Consider the following 17,725-nt stretch of genomic DNA (forward strand, 5'->3'; position numbering starts at 1 on the left):
GAGGATGCCCTCATGAAAACTTGGGCGCCCCGTTCGATTATGCCCCTCCACATGGAAAAGAAAAGCTGACGAATTCATCTGCTGGAAGTGGACAGTTCTGGATTCATATTCTCATTCTCTCTCTCTCTCTTTCTATCATTCTCCCCCCCCTCCCCCCCCCACACCCCCACACCCAAAGAAGTACCAGTGGCTTTGAATAAAGCTAAGTATTGTGACTTTTTTTTTTAGAAAGCATGCAAGTTTGCTTTGTTATATGCTCATGAGGTTTAGAAATTGCATTTCACCAGATAAAAAATTTATTATAACTGTTCCACTGTATTGTGGTGGACCCCATGAAGAAGATATAAGAAATTTCAAGCTCTTGTGAGTGGCGTGTTTTTGACCAATGAGTAGAGCAGAGGTAGCTCATTTCACGCCGACATTTCCAGTTTTTCAACTAAGGTCTTTCTCAAGACCATTTTTCAACATCTTCTTATACCAGCGTTCATTGGTATTTTGATGGTTTTACATATGCTTTATAAAGACTCCTGAAACAGGCTTACTGCCAAAACACAGTGCTGTGTCGAGTCTTCGCCAATCATTTGAAGTCTCCTCGTTTGCTCCTGGTCAGCCTGCGTTATTTCCCACTCCCTTCTTTTCTTTTTTACATACATGTATGCGTCATGAAAAGAGGGGTGTTTGGGGGGCACAGAATGGGCCTGCACTGGGCAAGTTCATAAACCATGTGCTGGGAGAAGAAGGTGAGGTTAGTAGTGATTGATGTAGTCTGTTTTGTTTTGTATTGAGAAGCCTGAACGAGCCTGTCATGCATGTTACTTATGGTAAAATTATGTATCATACCTGATAATTTTCTTTCCATTAATCATAGCTGATCAATCCATAGACTGGTGGGTTGTGTCCATCTACCAGCAGGTGGAGATAGAGAGCAAACTTTTGCCTCCCTATATGTGGTCATGTGCTGCCAGAAACTCCTCAGTATGTCGATATCAAAGCTCCATCCGCAGGACTCAGCACTTAGAGAATTACACCCACAAAGGGACACTCTGCCCAGCTCACCACCGCCGAAACGGGGGAGGGGAATTAACCCAGCTCATCCCCACACAAGTGGGGGAGGGGAATCCGTCCAGCTCATCCCCGCGGAGCGGGGGAGGGACACCACACCCGCCGATGCGGGGGGATCTGGCTTATCCTGCAACCGCGGGAGGAGCTGACTGACCCTAACACCGCCGAAGCGGGAGGGGTACAAAGCTGCCCTACAGCCGCACGAAGCGGGAGGGAGTGCCGGCAGAATTTAAGTCTCAATCCAGCCCCGTAAAACGGAGGGGAGAGGAATGCAGCAGCTCACTGTAACACAAACTCGTCTCAACTCTTGAAGAATCCAAGTGAAAAAACTTGAACACGAAGTCCTCCTGACGTAACTGAAGACTAAACTTGAACCTAAAATTCAACCAGAATATAAACAGTACAGATATCTGGGAGGGGCTATGGATTGATCAGCTATGATTAATGGAAAGAAAATTATCAGGTATGATACATAATTTTACCTTCCATATCATCATGCTGATCAATCCATAGACTGGTGGGATGTACCGAAGCAGTACTCACCCAGGGCGGGACATAGAAATCCCTGACCGCAACACTGAAGCTCCAAACCAGGCCTCCGCCCGAGCAGCCACAGTCAAGCGGTAATGCCTGGAAAAGGTATGGGCCGAAGCCCAAGTTGCCGCCTTGCAAATCTCTTCCAAGGAGACGGACCTGGCCTCTGCCATCGAGGCCGCCTGAGCTCTAGTGGAGTGAGCCTTCAGCTGGATAGGCGGCACCTTCCCCGCGGCCACATAAGCCGCTGCAATGGCTTCCTTGACCCATCTTGCCACTGTAGGCTTAGCAGCCTGCAGACCCTTACGAGGACCTGCAAACAGGACAAACAGATGATCCGATTTCCGGAAATCATTGGTCACTTCCAAGTATCTGATGATGACACGTCTCACATCCAGACATTTGAGAGCAGAGTATTCCTCCAGGTAGTCCTCCCTCCGAAAGGAAGGGAGACAGAGCTGCTGATTCACATGGAAGCGAGAAACAATCTTGGGCAGGAAGGAAGGCACTGTGCGAATAGTCACTCCTGCCTCAGTGAACTGCAGAAAAGGCTCTCGACATGAGAGTGCCTGGAGCTCGGAAACTCTTCTGGCTGAAGTGATAGCCACCAAAAAGACTGCTTTCAACGTCAGGTCTTTCAGAGATGCCCTCGACAAGGGTTCAATAGGCAGCTTCTGCAATGCTCTTAGCACCAGGTTGAGATTCCACGCAGGCACCACTGAGTGCAGAGGAGGGCGCAGGTGATTAACTCCCTTGAGAAAGCGCACCACATCTGGCTGCAAAGCCAGGGAAGCACCCTTCAGGCGGCCCCTGAAGCAAGCCAGAGCCGCTACCTGGACTTTAAGGGAACTGAGCGACAGGCCTTTCTCCAGACCTTCTTGCAGGAACGCCAACACTGAAGAAATTGGAGCAGTGAAGGGAGAAAGTGAGCCTGCTTCACACCACGCTGCAAAGATACGCCAAACCCTGGCGTAAGCAGTAGAAGTAGAGCGCTTCCTCGCTCTCAGCATAGTGGCGATGACCTTGTCTGAGAAGCCCTTCTTTCTCAGACGCTGCCGCTCAATAGCCAGGCCGTAAGACCAAAGGGGGAGGGATCCTCCATCACCACGGGACCCTGATGTAACAGGCCCTGCTCCACTGGCAGCCGCAGAGGATCGTCGACTGAGAGCCTGATCAAGTCCGCATACCAGGGACGTCTGGGCCAATCCGGACCCACCAGGATTATCCGGCCTGGATGCTTTGCCACCCGGTCTAGCACCCTGCCCATGATGGGCCAGGGCGGGAACACATAGAGAAGCTCTCGTGTCGGCCACTGTTGGAGAAGAGCATCTACTCCCAAGGATCGAGGGTCCCGTCCTCTGCTGAAAAAGCGCGGCCCTTGGCAATTGGCCGATGACGCCATCAGATCTAGGCTCGGCTGGCCCCATTGCTTCGTGATGTCCAAGAACGCCTGAGCAGATAGCTGCCACTCTCCGGGCTCCAAGGTATGGCGACTGAGAAAGTCCGCCTTGACATTCATGACTCCGGCAATGTGGGCCGCTGACAGCTGTTCCAGGTTCGCTTCCGCCCACTGGCATAGATTCATAGCCTCCTTGGCTAGAGGGGCGCTCTTGGTACCTCCCTGGCGGTTGACATAGGTCACAGCCGTGGCATTGTCCGACAGGACCCGTACTGGCTTCAACGCCAGTACCAGGATGAACTCCAAAAGCGCCAACCGAATGGCTCTGAGTTCCAGGAGGTTGATAGACCACTTTGCCTCTGCAGGAGACCAGAGCCCCTGCGCTGTCCTTCCCAAGCAGTGGGCTCCCCAGCCCGACAAAGAGGCGTTCGTCGTGACAACAATCCACTCCGGGGTCACCAGAGGCATACCTGCAGACAACTTGTCTGTCTGCGTCCACCAGCTCAGCGCCTTGCGCGCTGCTGGGTCCAAGGGAAGGCGCACAGCATAATCCTCCGACATCGGAGTCCAGCGCTGCAGCAGAGAGTGTTGTAGTGGTCTCATATGAGCCCTGGCCCAGGGCACTACTTCCATCGTGGCCGTCATAGAGCCCAACAGCTGCACATAGTCCCAAGCCCGAAGAGGAGAGGCTACTAGGAACTGGTCCACCTGAGCCTGAAGCTTGACAATCCGATTGTCTGGCAGGAACACTCTGCCCACTTGGGTGTCGAATCGAACTCCCAGATACTCCAGGGAGTGAGTTGGGCGCAGCTGGCTTTTCTCCCAGTTGATGATCCACCCCAGGGAGCTCAAAAGAGCAACCACCCGGTTCACAGCTTTGCCGCACTCTGCATAAGAGGGGGCTCGGATCAACCAGTCGTCCAGATAAGGATGGACTTGTACTCCTTCCTTCCTCAGGAAGGCCGCGATGACCACCATTACTTTGGAGAAGGTCCGCAGAGCAGTAGCCAACCCGAACGGGAGGGCTCTGAACTGGAAGTGTCGGCCCAGGACTGCAAAACGCAGAAAGCGTTGATGAGGAGGCCAGATGGGAATATGCAAGTACGCTTCCTTGATGTCCAAGGATGCCAGGTACTCCTCTGCCTTCACTGCCGCTATAACAGAGCGGAGAGTCTCCATGCGAAAGTGCCGAACTTTCAAGGCCCGATTGACCCCTTTGAGGTCGAGGATAGGCCGTACAGAACCTCCTTTCTTTGGTACCACAAAGTAAATGGAGTAACGCCCCTTGCCAAGCTGACTTTCTGGCACCGGAACGACCGCACCCAGGCGGATCAGATTGTCCAAGGTCTGCTGCACTGCCACAGCTTTGACCGGAGACTTGCAGGGAGAGAGTACAAACCCGTCTCTTAAGGGTCAGCAGAACTCTAGCTTGTAGCCGTCTCTGATGACTTCCAGCACCCAAGCGTCTGAAGTTATTGTGGTCCACTCGCCCAGAAACGAGGACAGCCGTCCTCCAATCTGCACTGGAGCGTGGACCAAGGCCCCGTCATTGGGTACGAGACCCTGGGGGAGGACCGGAGGGAGCACCTCCGGGACGGCGGTCTCTGCGAAAGGAATGCTGCTTGGGGGAGAAGTTCCTCTTGAAGGAAGAGGGGGCAGAGGAGCCCGACCTGCCCGGGCGGTACCGACGGGCTTCCTGAAACCGTCCTCTGGAGGTACCGGGGCGAGTACTAGCCCGAGCCCTGACCTCTGGTAACTTCTTGCCCTTAGACGTGCCGAGATCGGTCACGATTTTGTCCAGCTCGACCCCAAAGAGCAGCTTGCCTTTAAAAGGCAATCTAGCCAGGCGGGATTTAGAGGCGTGGTCAGCAGACCAATGCTTCAGCCAAAGCCACCGCCGCGCAGAGATTGTCTGAGCCATGCCTTTAGCTGAGGCCCTCAAGACATCGTACAGCAAGTCTGCCAAATAGGCTAAGCCCGATTCCAGGGCCGGCCAATCAGCCCTCAAGGAATGATCCGAGGGGGAAGCCCGCTGCACCATAGTCAGGCACGCCCTGGCCACATAGGAGCCGCAAACTGAGGCCTGCAAACTTAAAGCAGCCGCCTCAAAGGACGACCTTAAGGCCGCCTCCAATCTTCTGTCTTGGGCGTCCTTTAGGGCCGTGCCACCTTCCACCGGCAACGCCGTTTTCTTAGTCACCGCAGTGATTAAAGAATCCACGGTAGGCCACAGATAGGCCTCACGTTCACTTTCAGGCAAAGGATAGAGGCGGGACATAGCCCTAGCCACTTTAAGGCTCGCTTCCGGGACATCCCATTGAGCCGAAATTAAGGTGTGCATGGCATCATGCACGTGGAAGGTTCTAGGCGGGCGCTTCGTCCCCAGCATAATGGCAGAGCCAACAGGGGCTGAGGGAGAGACGTCCTCCGGAGAGGAAATCTTCAAAATGCCCATGGCCTGCACCAACAGGTTGGGCAAATCCTCTGAGCTAAAAAGCCGCGCTGCAGAGGGGTCATCCGCTCCATCCGAGCGGGGATCCGTCTCCTCCAAGGAATCCGCAAAGGACCGTTGGGAGAACTCAGATACGCTGCCCTCATCTACATCGGAGGAGACAAAGTCCTCCAAGGCCTGGGAATCAACCCGAGGGCGTTTACCTCCGGGGGCCTCAACCTCTTTACCAGACGAGGGAGCAGGGGCAGCGTTTTGCATAAGGAAGGCCTGATGCAGCAGCAAAACAAACTCGGGGGAGAAACCCCCCAGACTGTGCACTTCCGCAGCCTGGGCTACAGCCCTAGACGCACCCTCAACCGGCGCTCGCAAGAGCGGGGGAGAGACATGCTGCGCATCCAAGATGGCATCCGGCGCGACACTCCGCGAAGGAGCCGCGCGGGAAGAATGGCGCTTAACTTTAGCCGCTTTTGTGCCGTCGCCCAAATTAAGGGCGTTCATGGCATTAATGTCTCCTACCTCAAGGGCGGCCCAAGAAGAAGCCGTCCGAGCCGCGTGGCCGGCCAAGATGGCGGAGGCGAGCAGCGGGGGATGGGCGTTTATGGCGGGAAAAACCGCCACACCGGAGGAAGGACCGGGACACTCATCGGTCACGAAACTGTCACCCAACAAGGGCGAATCAGACTTTAAGACCCCCGCATCCCCTCTAGAAGCGCCCAAGCGATCCGGGGAGCGACTCTTTGCGCCCTCGCCCTCCGACGCCATATGCCACGTGGAGATCAATCGGGGAACCCTCTGCCCGCTATAAAAAGGTAAAAATTACCTGCTTTCCGCTCCGAGCTGTAACGACCTGGTGTCCCAGTGAGTAGCTGCAATAAACGTTTAAATAAACGTCGAAATAAACGCCTTTAAGGACGTTCAAAATTTTTTTTTTTTTTTTTTTTTTTTAACGGAGCCAGCGGGAGGGGGGAGAAAAGGAGGGACCTGGCGCCACCAGGTTTGCACTTGCTCAAGAAGAGCCCTCAACCCCAGGCACTCAACAAAACCTAAAAATTAGGCTTGGAGGCCTAGCCAGAGCTGCTGCTGTGTGTGACCACCACCTGCTGAGATAGAGAACATACTGAGGAGTTTCCGGCAGCACATGACCACATATAGGGAGGCAAAAGTTTGCTCTCTATCTCCACCTGCTGGTAGATGGACACAACCCACCAGTCTATGGATTGATCAGCATGATGATATGGAAAGGCCAGATATATGGCTGGTCTAAGTGCTCACACCTACATTATATAGGTACATATTTCACCAGTTATGCTAGTATTCTATAAAGAAAAGTGTGTACGCGTATTACAATTTTTAAAATAAATAAATATTATGTATTCCATAAGCATTGGAAAAGTGGATTTTTATTTATTTCCACAATTACTAGCCTAGTGGTTAGTGCAGTGGACTTTGATCCTGGGGAAGTGGGTTCGATTCCCACTGCAGCTCCTTGGGACTCTGGGCAAGTCACTTAACCTGCCAATGTCCCTGGTACAAAATAAGTACCTGAATATATGTAAACCACTTTGAATGTAGTTGCAAAAACCTCAGAAAGGCGGTATATCAAGTCCCATTTCCCTTTCCCTCTATAATTCTGAGCAGGTTACAACAAACATTCAAACTATTATACAAAACCAAAACAAACTTGTATAAAAATAAAAAACATCTGTCAGTAAACAATTCTGATCAGTGACCACCCCCCCCCCCCCCTCCCGGCCTAACAACTAGCAATATTCTCCAGAACAGCACAGCCTAATCGGTAACTCCAAATGAATGTGCCCAAATGTCCACCTGATACAAACTGGAGCACTGCACCGCTGGCTGATATCTCAGTACATGGTCAGGCCTCACTCATCCTCTCACTAGCAACCTCTCTGCCTTGAACTAACCTCTATAGCACTCACTCTGCTCCATTTTGCCTCTTACTCCCAAACACCCTCTCCAACCAAATAACCACTTGACCTCCCCTCTTCCCCCCCCCCCTTTCAGCCCATCCATCCATCTTTCATCAGTGTGTGTATGTCCCATCTGCCCCTCTTTATTCATCTCTGTATCACCCTGTGTTTGTTTGTTTGTGTGTGTGTGTGTGTGTGTGTGGCATGCACTAGCTCACAGGAGAGAAAAACAACAGGGAAGATGGCGGGTCCCTATGCAATTCATGGACACGACAGAGGAGTAGTGCATGTGAGCCCAATGAAGAGTAAAATGTCTGCCAATGCACTTGAAGGCAAACCCCAATGACCCGACCTAAATGCCTCAATCCTGCAACACAACGAAACAAACACTTGATCTGGTCACATCTTAACCCCTCCTCTTTATTCCCTGATGTGTCTATCATCATAAATCTTCTACAATGTCTCTACGTATCTGTTACACCGGAATTGGCGTTCGCCATCACGGTTCCTATGTAAGCCACATTGAGCCTGCAAATAGGTGGGGACATGGGGGACACAGATGCAATAAATAAATAAGGTCACCACAACCCTACCACTCCTATGTACTGGATGTTATCAGATACCCCTTAGGGCTAACATCAGGTATCAGCCAGCCACCCAGCCACTTCACACTGCATTGACAGTTCCTACAGGCCTTTCTCAGGAAAGCTACTCAATACATTCTCTTCCCTGAACAAGAGCAACAGCAACACTTAACTATGACACAATTCTATGTGTTGGCACACTCCCTCTTGGTGCTCTGGGCAATAGACTGCACCCACATTGCCACCAGACAACCAGCAATAAAGGAGGCCATTTATAACAACCAAAAGTCCTGCCTTCCCCTTAATATGTAGGTGTGCCTGCTACCTAGGCTTCTGTCGCAATGCCTACGTTCCGTCACAATCTGGCATGAATGATAGCTTTTAAGAGTGGCAAGATCACTGGGATATAGCTGCTAAACTCACCCACACCCTTACAATCACTAACCTGCTCTCTGTACCCAGAGACGAACTCCTCTACGCATGACAACCAGCCCTTCAAGCCTCTGGAGCCACAAAGGCTGTGATGAGCCAATCTCCACTATTACAGGAACAGTATACTTTCCTTCTGTTCACTCCCTAGAAGACAGATCAGGCTGATGACCCCCCCCCCCCCCCCCCCCCCCCCGGTCAACCCTCTAGTTCCAGTTGACAAGAGGTATATTGAGGCACACAGGAAGACTAGGATCATCACTGAGAGGACATTTGGCATGCTGAAATCTTGCTTCAGGTGCTTGGGTTAATGCACGATAACTCTTTAACGGTCATAATGTTCAATTCTGTCTGTTAAAAGCATGACGCAAAAGTGACCTGAAATTCTTCTCCATGTACATCCTTAGAGCAGGCTGAGCTGACCTTCTTATAGATGGAGGATACAGTCCATCAGTTCTTCACCTTATTATCTTCCTCCTCTTATCCCTTCCCCAGAATGATGGACATGGAGCACATCGAGATGGGCACAAAAGGAAAATAAAAAATGTCAAAAATGCAATGCAATGTTTCCAGCAAATCTGCTCGGTCAGTTGAGCAACATGATACTCAAAATTCAACATGGCATTTACATGCATGATTGGTGCCACAAATTGGCATTTATGCATGTAAGTGCAAGGTGCTATTCTATCGCATACATGCCAAAATCACTTAGCACTTAGGTTCGATGTGGACACACATAGGCAGGAAGTGGGCGACTCATGGGCATGGCTCTAAGGTACACACATAACTTATATAATATTCTAAGCTACACACACTTCAGGGCACACTTAGGGAGGAGTAGCCTAGTGGTTAGTGCAGTAGACTTTGATCCTGGGGAACTGAGTTCAATTCCCACTGCAGTTCCTTGTGACTCTGGGCAAGTCACTTAACCCTCCATTGCCCCTGGTACAAAAATAAGTACCTGAATATATGTAAACCGCTTTGAATGTAGTTGCAAAATCCTCAGAAAGGCGGTATATCATTTCCCTATTTGAGATTCTAAATGGAATGTTGAGATTCTGTTGCTACTATTGGAGATTCTACATGGAATGTTGCTACTATTTGAGATTCTAGATGGAATGTTGCTCTATTGGAGATTCTGTTGCTACTATTTGAGATTCTACATGGAATGTTGCTATTCCACTAGCAACATTCCATGTAGAAGACTGCCCTTGCAGATCAGCAACGCGGCCGCGCAGGCTTCTGTTTCTGTGAGTCTGATGTCCTGCAGGACGTCAGACTCACAGAAACAGAAGCCTGCGTGGCCACGTTGCTGATCTCCAAGGAAAGGCTTCTATATGGAATGTTGCTAGTGGAGGAGTAACCTAGTGGTTAGTGCAGTGGACTTTGATCCTGGGGAACTGAGTTCGATTCCCACTGCAGCTCCTTGTGACTCTGGGCAAATTACTTAACCCTCCATTGCCCCTGGTACAAAATAAGTACCTGAATATATGTAAACCGCTTTGAATGTAGTTGCAAAATCCTCAGAAAGGCGGTATATCAAGTCCCATTTCCCTTTCCCTATTTGAGATTCTAAATGGAATGTTGAGATTCTGTTGCTACTATTGGAGATTCTACATGGAATGTTGCTACTATTTGAGATTCTAGATGGAATGTTGCTCTATTGGAGATTCTGTTGCTACTATTTGAGATTCTACATGGAATGTTGCTATTCCACTAGCAACATTCCATGTAGAAGCCTGCCCTTGCAGATCAGCAACGCGGCTGCGCAGGCTTCTGTTTCTGTGAGTCTGATGTCCTGCACGTATGTGCAGGACGTCAGACTCACAGAAACAGAAGCCTGCGTGGCCACGTTGCTGATCTCCAAGGAAAGGCTTCTATATGGAATGTTGCTAGTGGAGGAGTAACCTAGTGGTTAGTGCAGTGGACTTTGATCCTGGGGAACTGAGTTCGATTCCCACTGCAGCTCCTTGTGACTCTGGGCAAATTACTTAACCCTGGTACAAAATAAGTACCTGAATATATGTAAACCGCTTTGAATGTAGTTGAAAAAACCACAGAAATGCAGTATATTTATTTATTTATTTAGGCATTTATATCCCACACTTTCCGGCCCATGGGCAGGCTCAATGTGGCTTACATTAGTTCAAAAGGTTAACAGCAGTATAAAAAGACACTTCAATCTAGTAATAGACAAACAGACACATTGAGGGCAAGGTAGTCGGCGGGGAGAGACAAAGGGAGAGAAGTGAGAAAGGAGGTAAGGAATGCAGTATGGTCGCATAACATAATAGGTCAGAAAGCATTAAGGCAGTGCGGAGCTGCAGCGTAAGCTGTCCTGAATAAAGCGGTCTTCAGGGAGATTCTGAAAGCTTGTTGTTCGGAGGTAGCTTTTACCGAGTTGGGTAAACCATTCCACAAACGTGCACTGATGTAGGGAAAGGTAGATGCGTGGCTGGTTTTATACTTGAGGCCATTGAACGAGGGGTAGTGGAGATGTAAACAGGATCGGGAAGATTTGCTCAAGTTCCTTGGTGGCAAGAGGATAAGGTTATCCATATAAGCTGGAGCTTCGCCATGAAGGATTTTGTGCACCAGGGCGCAAATTTTGAATGTTATACTTTCCTTGACAGGTAGCCAGTGCAGTTTTTCTCGTAATGGTCTGGAGCTGACGAACTTCGATTTACCATAGATCAATTTTGCAGCGGTATTTTGGGCAGTCTGCAATTTTTTAAGAAGTAGTTCCATGCACCCTGCATAGATACCATTGCAGTAATCAAGATGACTCAAAACAAGACACCGCACTAAATTGCAAAATACTTCTCTAGGGAAGAAAGGTTTTATACGCTTCAGTTTCCAAAGAGAGAAGAATGCCTTTTTCACGGCTGCATTAGTGTGATCTACTAGAGTTAGATTTCTGTCAAGTATTACTCCTAGAATTTTCAGAGACGTAGAAATTGGCAGGTCAAGCCCAGGTGCAGTTAAGGAGGTAGGATTGTATTTGTTGTAAGGTGATGTGAGTAGAAGGCAATGAGTTTTCTCTGTGTTGAGCTTCAATTTAAAGGAGTTCGCCCAGGCACGTACAGTTTGCAACCCAATGCTGATGTTGGCAGCTATTTCAGCTCACTCCTTTTTGAAAGGAACGTAGATGGTGATGTCATCCGCATAAATGAACGGTTGGAGACCAAGTTTAGAAAGAGCTGCGGCTAGAGGAATGAGCATCAAGTTAAACAGTGTAGGAGAAAGCAGCGAACCCTGTGGTACACCACAGACAGCTGGCCAAGAAGGTGATAAACTTCCTCCAGAGATGACTCGGTAGGTTCTGGTGGTCAGGAAGCCCTTCAACCAATTCAGTACATTGCCACTGGTCCCAAAATAATCAAGGAGCTGCAGTAGAATAGTGTGGTTCACCATGTCGAAGACACTTGACATGTCAAATTGCAGCAGTAGAATGCTTTTCCCGACAGCTATCACAGACTGCAATTCATGGAAGATGTGGAACTTTTCCAGGTACTCATTGAGTTGCTTATTCACCACGCTCTCCATCAGTTTCACAAACAACGGGATTGATGCTATTGGCCGGTAGTTGGTGATTTCCTTGCTACTTTTCTTGGCGTCTTTTGGGATAGGGGTGAGGAGAATGTTTCCAGAGGCTTCAGGGAAGATACCGCTACTAAGCATAAAGTTAAGATGCTGCGTCAGATCAGAGATGAAGCAGGGAGGAGCACATTTAAGTAGATAGTTTGGGCAAATATCCAATTTGCAATATTTACTTGAAAATCTGCGCAGTTCCCGTTTAACAGAGTCAGCTATAAGAGGTGTAAAGAGTGAAAATGTGCGATCGGCTGGATACTCCCCCAGGCTAGGGTTTAGGCCGCTGAGAAAATCACTTATTCCGACATTGTGCTGTGGCAGAGAGCGCTGCAACTTTATGACTTTGTCTTTAAAGTAGTTCGCCAGATCTACTGCAGCTGGGGCACCTATACTACTTGTTGTAATCGGTGCGGTATCAGTCAGTTTGTGGACGTAAAAGTAGAGTTGTCTGAGGTCTGCATAATCCGGGCCAATTTTGGATTTGTAAAAGTCCTTTCTAGATTGCCTAATAGCGTTCTTGTATTTCCTGTGAGACTGCTTCCATGCAAGGTAGTGCTGTTCATCCTTTCTTTTTAGCCACGTTCTTTCTAGCCTTCGCGTATTGGTCTTGAGTTCCTTGAGACCGTCGTTAAACCATGGCGCTACGGTTTGCCATTTTGCTGTCTTAGTTCTAATCGGAGCAATGGTGTCTAAAATGTTCTTGCATCGTTCGTTCCAGGCAGAAATGAAGTTTACCGAGTCCACCGGCTCAGGCCAGACAGTCTCGTAGATAGAATTCCAGAATGCCACGGGGTCAATACGTCCTCTCGTACTATATGTGGCGTGGTTTCGGGCGCACCGCTGAATCTTACCCAGCCAAGAAATAGCACAGCGCAACTGATAGTGGTCTGACCATGGGATTGCCGACCAAGAAATCAAGTCCCCTTTCCCTTTCTCCTTTTACCAAACAGCAGTAAAAGGTAACCCATGGTAGAATCAGCACACAGGACTGCCACGTGCTGAGGCCACCTTTTACTGCCATCACTACAAGCTGGTTTCTTTTAAAAGGCCAGTAAATTTAAAAATTGCTGCATGGCCATGTACTGCTGGAGCCCTTACTGTCCCCTATTTAGAAGGTGGTGAGGGCTCCGGAGCTAACTGGGCAGCGCCACTGGGCATAGCCCCAGTGCTAGAAAATAAAAAAACAATTTTTTAGCACCAGAAACAGCGTGTGCTGGAAGTCGGGACTACCCACGAGTTCCTGAGCAAACCTGGTGGTAGGGCTGATTTCCCACACTACTACTGCCCGATAGTAAAATGGCCCTTTAGGCACCAACAGTTATGACTGCCATTGACTTGGTGTAACTGTTTGTGCCATGCACCAATGCCGACTTATGCTCATATTCTGTAACAGAATTTTGGCACCCAGATACCATTAAAAAAAATGAGTGCTAAGCACATGGCATTGGGGCACATAAATCTTGATGCCAATTTATAGAACAACCAACGTAACATGCAACAGCAAGGATGTGCACATGTGGATGGAGCATGGGCACAACACCAAATGATGCATGTGCTAAACCCCTTCGAGAAAAGCTGCACTGGCTCCCAAAGAACGGATCATCTTCAAAATCTGCACATTGGCCCACAAAATCATCTGTGACGTAGCCCCAGGATACATGACAGACCTCATAGATCTGCCAACTAGAAACAGACTTGGATCAGCACGATCATACCTAAACCTACATTACCCAAACTGCAAAAAGCTAAAATACAAAACACCCTATGGCATCTAGCTTCTCCTACATAAGCGCACAACTATGAAATGGACTCCCGTATGCAGTGAAAACAATACATGACCACCTAAACTTCAGGAAATCATTAAAAACTCACCTCTTCAAAAAAGCTTATCCCACCAATTCAACATAAATCCCCACACCCAGCAACACAACATAATCAACGATCGTACTGGACAATTTACTATCCTCTACCCCTCGACCCCATGACACCTGATTCACTTCTACCTCATTTGAGCACAACACAATCTTGTATTTGTTATCAACCGAGATGGCAAACGCCTCTAGGTACCTTGTAAGCCACATGGAGCCTGCAAATAAGTTGAGAAAATGTGGGATATAAATGTAACAAATAAATAAATAAACTTAATAGAATTCTTAGGCATGCCAACTTACACCAACCATTGACACAAAAGGTTGCACCCAATTTTCAGCACACCAAAGCGGCTTTGCATTAATATTCTATACTGACTTAGAAATGCTCAGAATCCATTATACAACTGGTGCTAATGTGCCCTATTGTGGCACCTAAATCTTGGTGCCAATTTATAGAATTGATCTCCATGACAGTGGCATAGCTACGTGGGGCCTGGGGGGCCTGGGCCCCCATAGATTCAGCCCTGGCCCCCTGCCGACGACCCTCTTGAACCCCCCTCCCGCCACCAATCCGCTGCTGCATGATATACCTTGTTTGCTGGCGGGGGTCCCCAAACCCCGCCAGCCGAAGAGTCTTCAGCGCCGGAGTTAGTAGACTCCGGCGCCTTCATTCAATGAAGTTCGTGTGAAGATCAGCTGGTTTTGACGCCTTACGTCCTGCAGGATGTAAGGCGTCAAAACCAGCTGATCTTCAGACGAACGTCGTTGAATGAAGGCGCCGGAGTCTATTAACTCCGGCGCTGAAGAAGGCTCTTTGGCTGGCGGGGTTTGGGGACCCCCGCCAGCAAACAAGGTACATCATGCAGCGGCGTGGCGTATGGCGACAGCGGGAGAGGGTTGGTGGCGGGAGGGGGCGGTTCAAGAGGGTCGTCGGCAGTAGCGAGCAAGCGGGCGGGGGGAGGGCGGGGGGACGGCGCATTTTTACAGGATTGTTCTGGAAGGGTAGTTTTGAGGTAGTCATGGTTTTAGCCATCAAAGTTGAAGCTTTGCTGAGGGAGCCTAATAACCTTACACCAGCTCCGACTGCCTGGTTTGATGAAACTGCACCTGACATTCCTACAGTGATTTGCAACTGTTAAGGTGCGAGGCAACCACTTGGTCTGTGAAATATAAAGGATGCACACTATCGTTCTCTCAAGTAGCATTGTAACCATACAACACAATTACTACTACTACTTATCATTTCTAAAGCGCTACACATATTCTCCCCATCTCCCCATTACAAAATGCAGCTTCACTGTAAACCATTGCACTCATAGGAGCCGACTATGTGGGTGCTTGAGCACCCCCAATATTGAGAAAATCCCTTGTATGTGTCCAGGAAGGGGTTATTTCCACTGGGCTTAGCACCCCCAATAATTTTGAAAAGTTGGCTCCTATGATTGCACTCTTTGTTTTTTTTAACAGTGGCAAAAGCTTCTAGTTCATTTCTTAACAAAGAAACAAAATGACCAGATTTTTCCAAAGATGTGCCACCTTTCTCAAAAAAACCCTTAACATAACCTAACCTAGAATACGTATACAGTACAGCAGCACAGGAACCAGCTCTGTGGGTGCTTGTGCATCCCCAATATTGATCAAGCTCTTCAACTATGTCTAGAGAGGGGCAATTTCCATTGGGTTTAGCACCCTCAATCATTTTGAAAAGTTAGCTCGTAGCTCCTATGTACAGCAGTAACTAAGTCCCACTTAATCCGTCCATCCTGATTTCTGGCTTGTCTTTTTTGTGGCTCGTTGAAGAAGGTAAATACAGAAATGAACCACTCATTCACTAATTTCTTACCCTTTTATCAGCTTCCCAGAGAACGATTGCCTGTGAGCAATGAGCATTCATCAGTTCCTAATCACACTGGCAACTCTGATGCACTGCCAGACAGCTGTTCAAGACCCACCCTTCATTCCTGATTGGTCCATTACTAACTTCCATCTCTACTACTGTCAGGGTGAGCCTCTCTGGCTGAAGGCAATGTTTGTCTTTTGCTCAAGCACTGCTCTGAAGATTATTTCAACTGCATGCAAGTCTGAACTGTCTGAAAGCAATTCCAATACAGAATGATTGCAAAGAAAGCTTTAAAAAAATCTCTCTCTCTCTCTCTCTTTATATATATACTAGTAAAAAAAGGCCCGATTCTGGCTGAAATGAAACGGTCGCTAGCAATGTTATCCCCCACTTCGTCCCTCGGTCCCCTCCGAGGAGTGGAAGTAAGCCTATGAAGTCCACTGTAAGCAAGGAAGGCAATTAGGGTAATCTCTGTTTCCCCTGCACCGTGCAGCCGTCATTGCCATACACTCAAAGTAAACCAATGTAGTCCACTGTAAGCCAGGAAGGCAATTAGGGTAATCTCTGTTTCCCCTGCGCCGCGCAGCTGTCATTGCCATACACTCAATTCACAGCAAACCTGTGAGGTGCTGCATGCACGTTGTCGTTCACCGTCCTCCCTCCCCTCTCTTAGGCCCTCATGATCAAACCTCGACGCTATTTTAGATAGCACTCTAGAAATAGCGCTGTTCCAACGCCGTAGTAACAGGGTGCAACGTTATGGCATGATCAGAACTTAATACATGCAAAAATATGCAGCAGTGTAGCGGCGCAAATCTCTGTTGACGGCGTAGTCAAATGAGGGTAAGTTGCCATGACGCATGCGCACTAATGTGACGCGCTAGTCAACGCACTAGTCAATGAAAGGCACGCATGCGCGTTGGGGTGGTTGTCGTTTTACCGTAATGTGTGTTAAACCGTAAAACGTTTCTCACGGAGGGTATGTATTTTTAAAGGGGCTGCATTTTATGTATTTTGTATGTACATTTATTTTGCATGTAATTTACAATCGTGCATAGGTTCCAAAGTGTTCAAAATTAAAGGGGGGTGCTAAGGCCAGTGGAAACAAGCCCTCCCTGTACACATACAAGGAATATTTTCAATATTGGTGGTGCCCAAACAACCACAAAACCCACGTGGCTCCTATGGTATCGTGTATATTAAATTATCATTTCACTGTTCTGATTTTCCAGGGTAGAACAGGTGGTGGTTGTTGTATCCACGTGTAACTCGAGTAACTCGTGTTCGTGCAGGTGAGCGTCATTGTTCTGTTTGGGGGGGGGGGGCCCTTCTCTTCTCAATCTACACCTCTTCCCTGGGCTCCCTGATCTCATCTCATGGTTTCCAGTATCATCTCTATGCTGATGACACCCAGCTGTATCTCTCCACACCAGACATCACCGCGGAGACCCAGGCAAAGGTATCAGCCTGCTTATCCGACATTGCTGCCTGGATGTCCAACCGCCACCTGAAACTGAACATGTCCAAGACCACACTCATTGTCTTTCCACTAAAACCCGCTTCTCCTCTTCCTCCACTTTCTATCTCAGTTGATAACACCCTCATCCTCCCCGTCTCATCTGCCCGCAACCTCGGAGTCATCTTTGACTCCTCCCTCTCCTTCTCTGCGCATATCCAGCAGATAGCCAAGACCTGTCGCTTCTTCCTCTTTAACATCAGCAAAATTCGCCCTTTCCTCTCTGAACACACCACCCGAACTCTCATCCACGCTCTCATTACCTCTCACCTTGACTACTGCAACTTACTCCTCACCTGCCTCCCACTTAGCCATCTATCCCCCCTTCAATCTGTTCAGAATTCTGCTGCACGTCTTATATTCCGCCAGAACCGATATACTCATATCACCCCTCTCCTCAGGTCACTTCACTGGCTTCCAATCAGATACCGCATTCAGTTCAAGCTTCTCCTTCTTACCTACAAATGCACTCAGTCTGCTGCCCCTCACTACCTCTCTACCCTCATCTCCCCT

At 48.8% G+C, this 17,725-nt stretch overlaps 1 protein-coding gene across 4 annotated transcripts in view; it reads right to left on the reverse strand.

Annotated features, from left to right (window-relative positions):
• The window catches only part of LOC115469447 (arylsulfatase D-like), a 217,049-nt gene that overhangs the window by 90,165 nt on the left and 109,159 nt on the right, over window positions 1-17,725 (reverse strand). The window contains exons 1-2 of one of the 4 annotated variants that reach the window (XM_030202115.1): window positions 15,700-15,747; window positions 8,815-8,877 (exon numbers count right to left, since the gene is read on the reverse strand). The exons of 1 other annotated variant lie outside the window; for it this stretch is intronic. The gene's annotated coding sequence lies outside the window, so the exon portion shown is untranslated. Of the gene's footprint in view, window positions 1-8,769; window positions 8,794-8,814; window positions 8,878-15,699; window positions 15,767-17,725 lie in introns of those variants that run through there. 2 more of the 4 variants (XM_030202114.1, XM_030202116.1) reach the window with 2 other exon arrangements.

This window comes from Microcaecilia unicolor, chromosome 4, assembly GCF_901765095.1.
Source record: "Microcaecilia unicolor chromosome 4, aMicUni1.1, whole genome shotgun sequence".
Classification (NCBI taxonomy): Eukaryota; Metazoa; Chordata; class Amphibia; order Gymnophiona; family Siphonopidae; genus Microcaecilia; species Microcaecilia unicolor.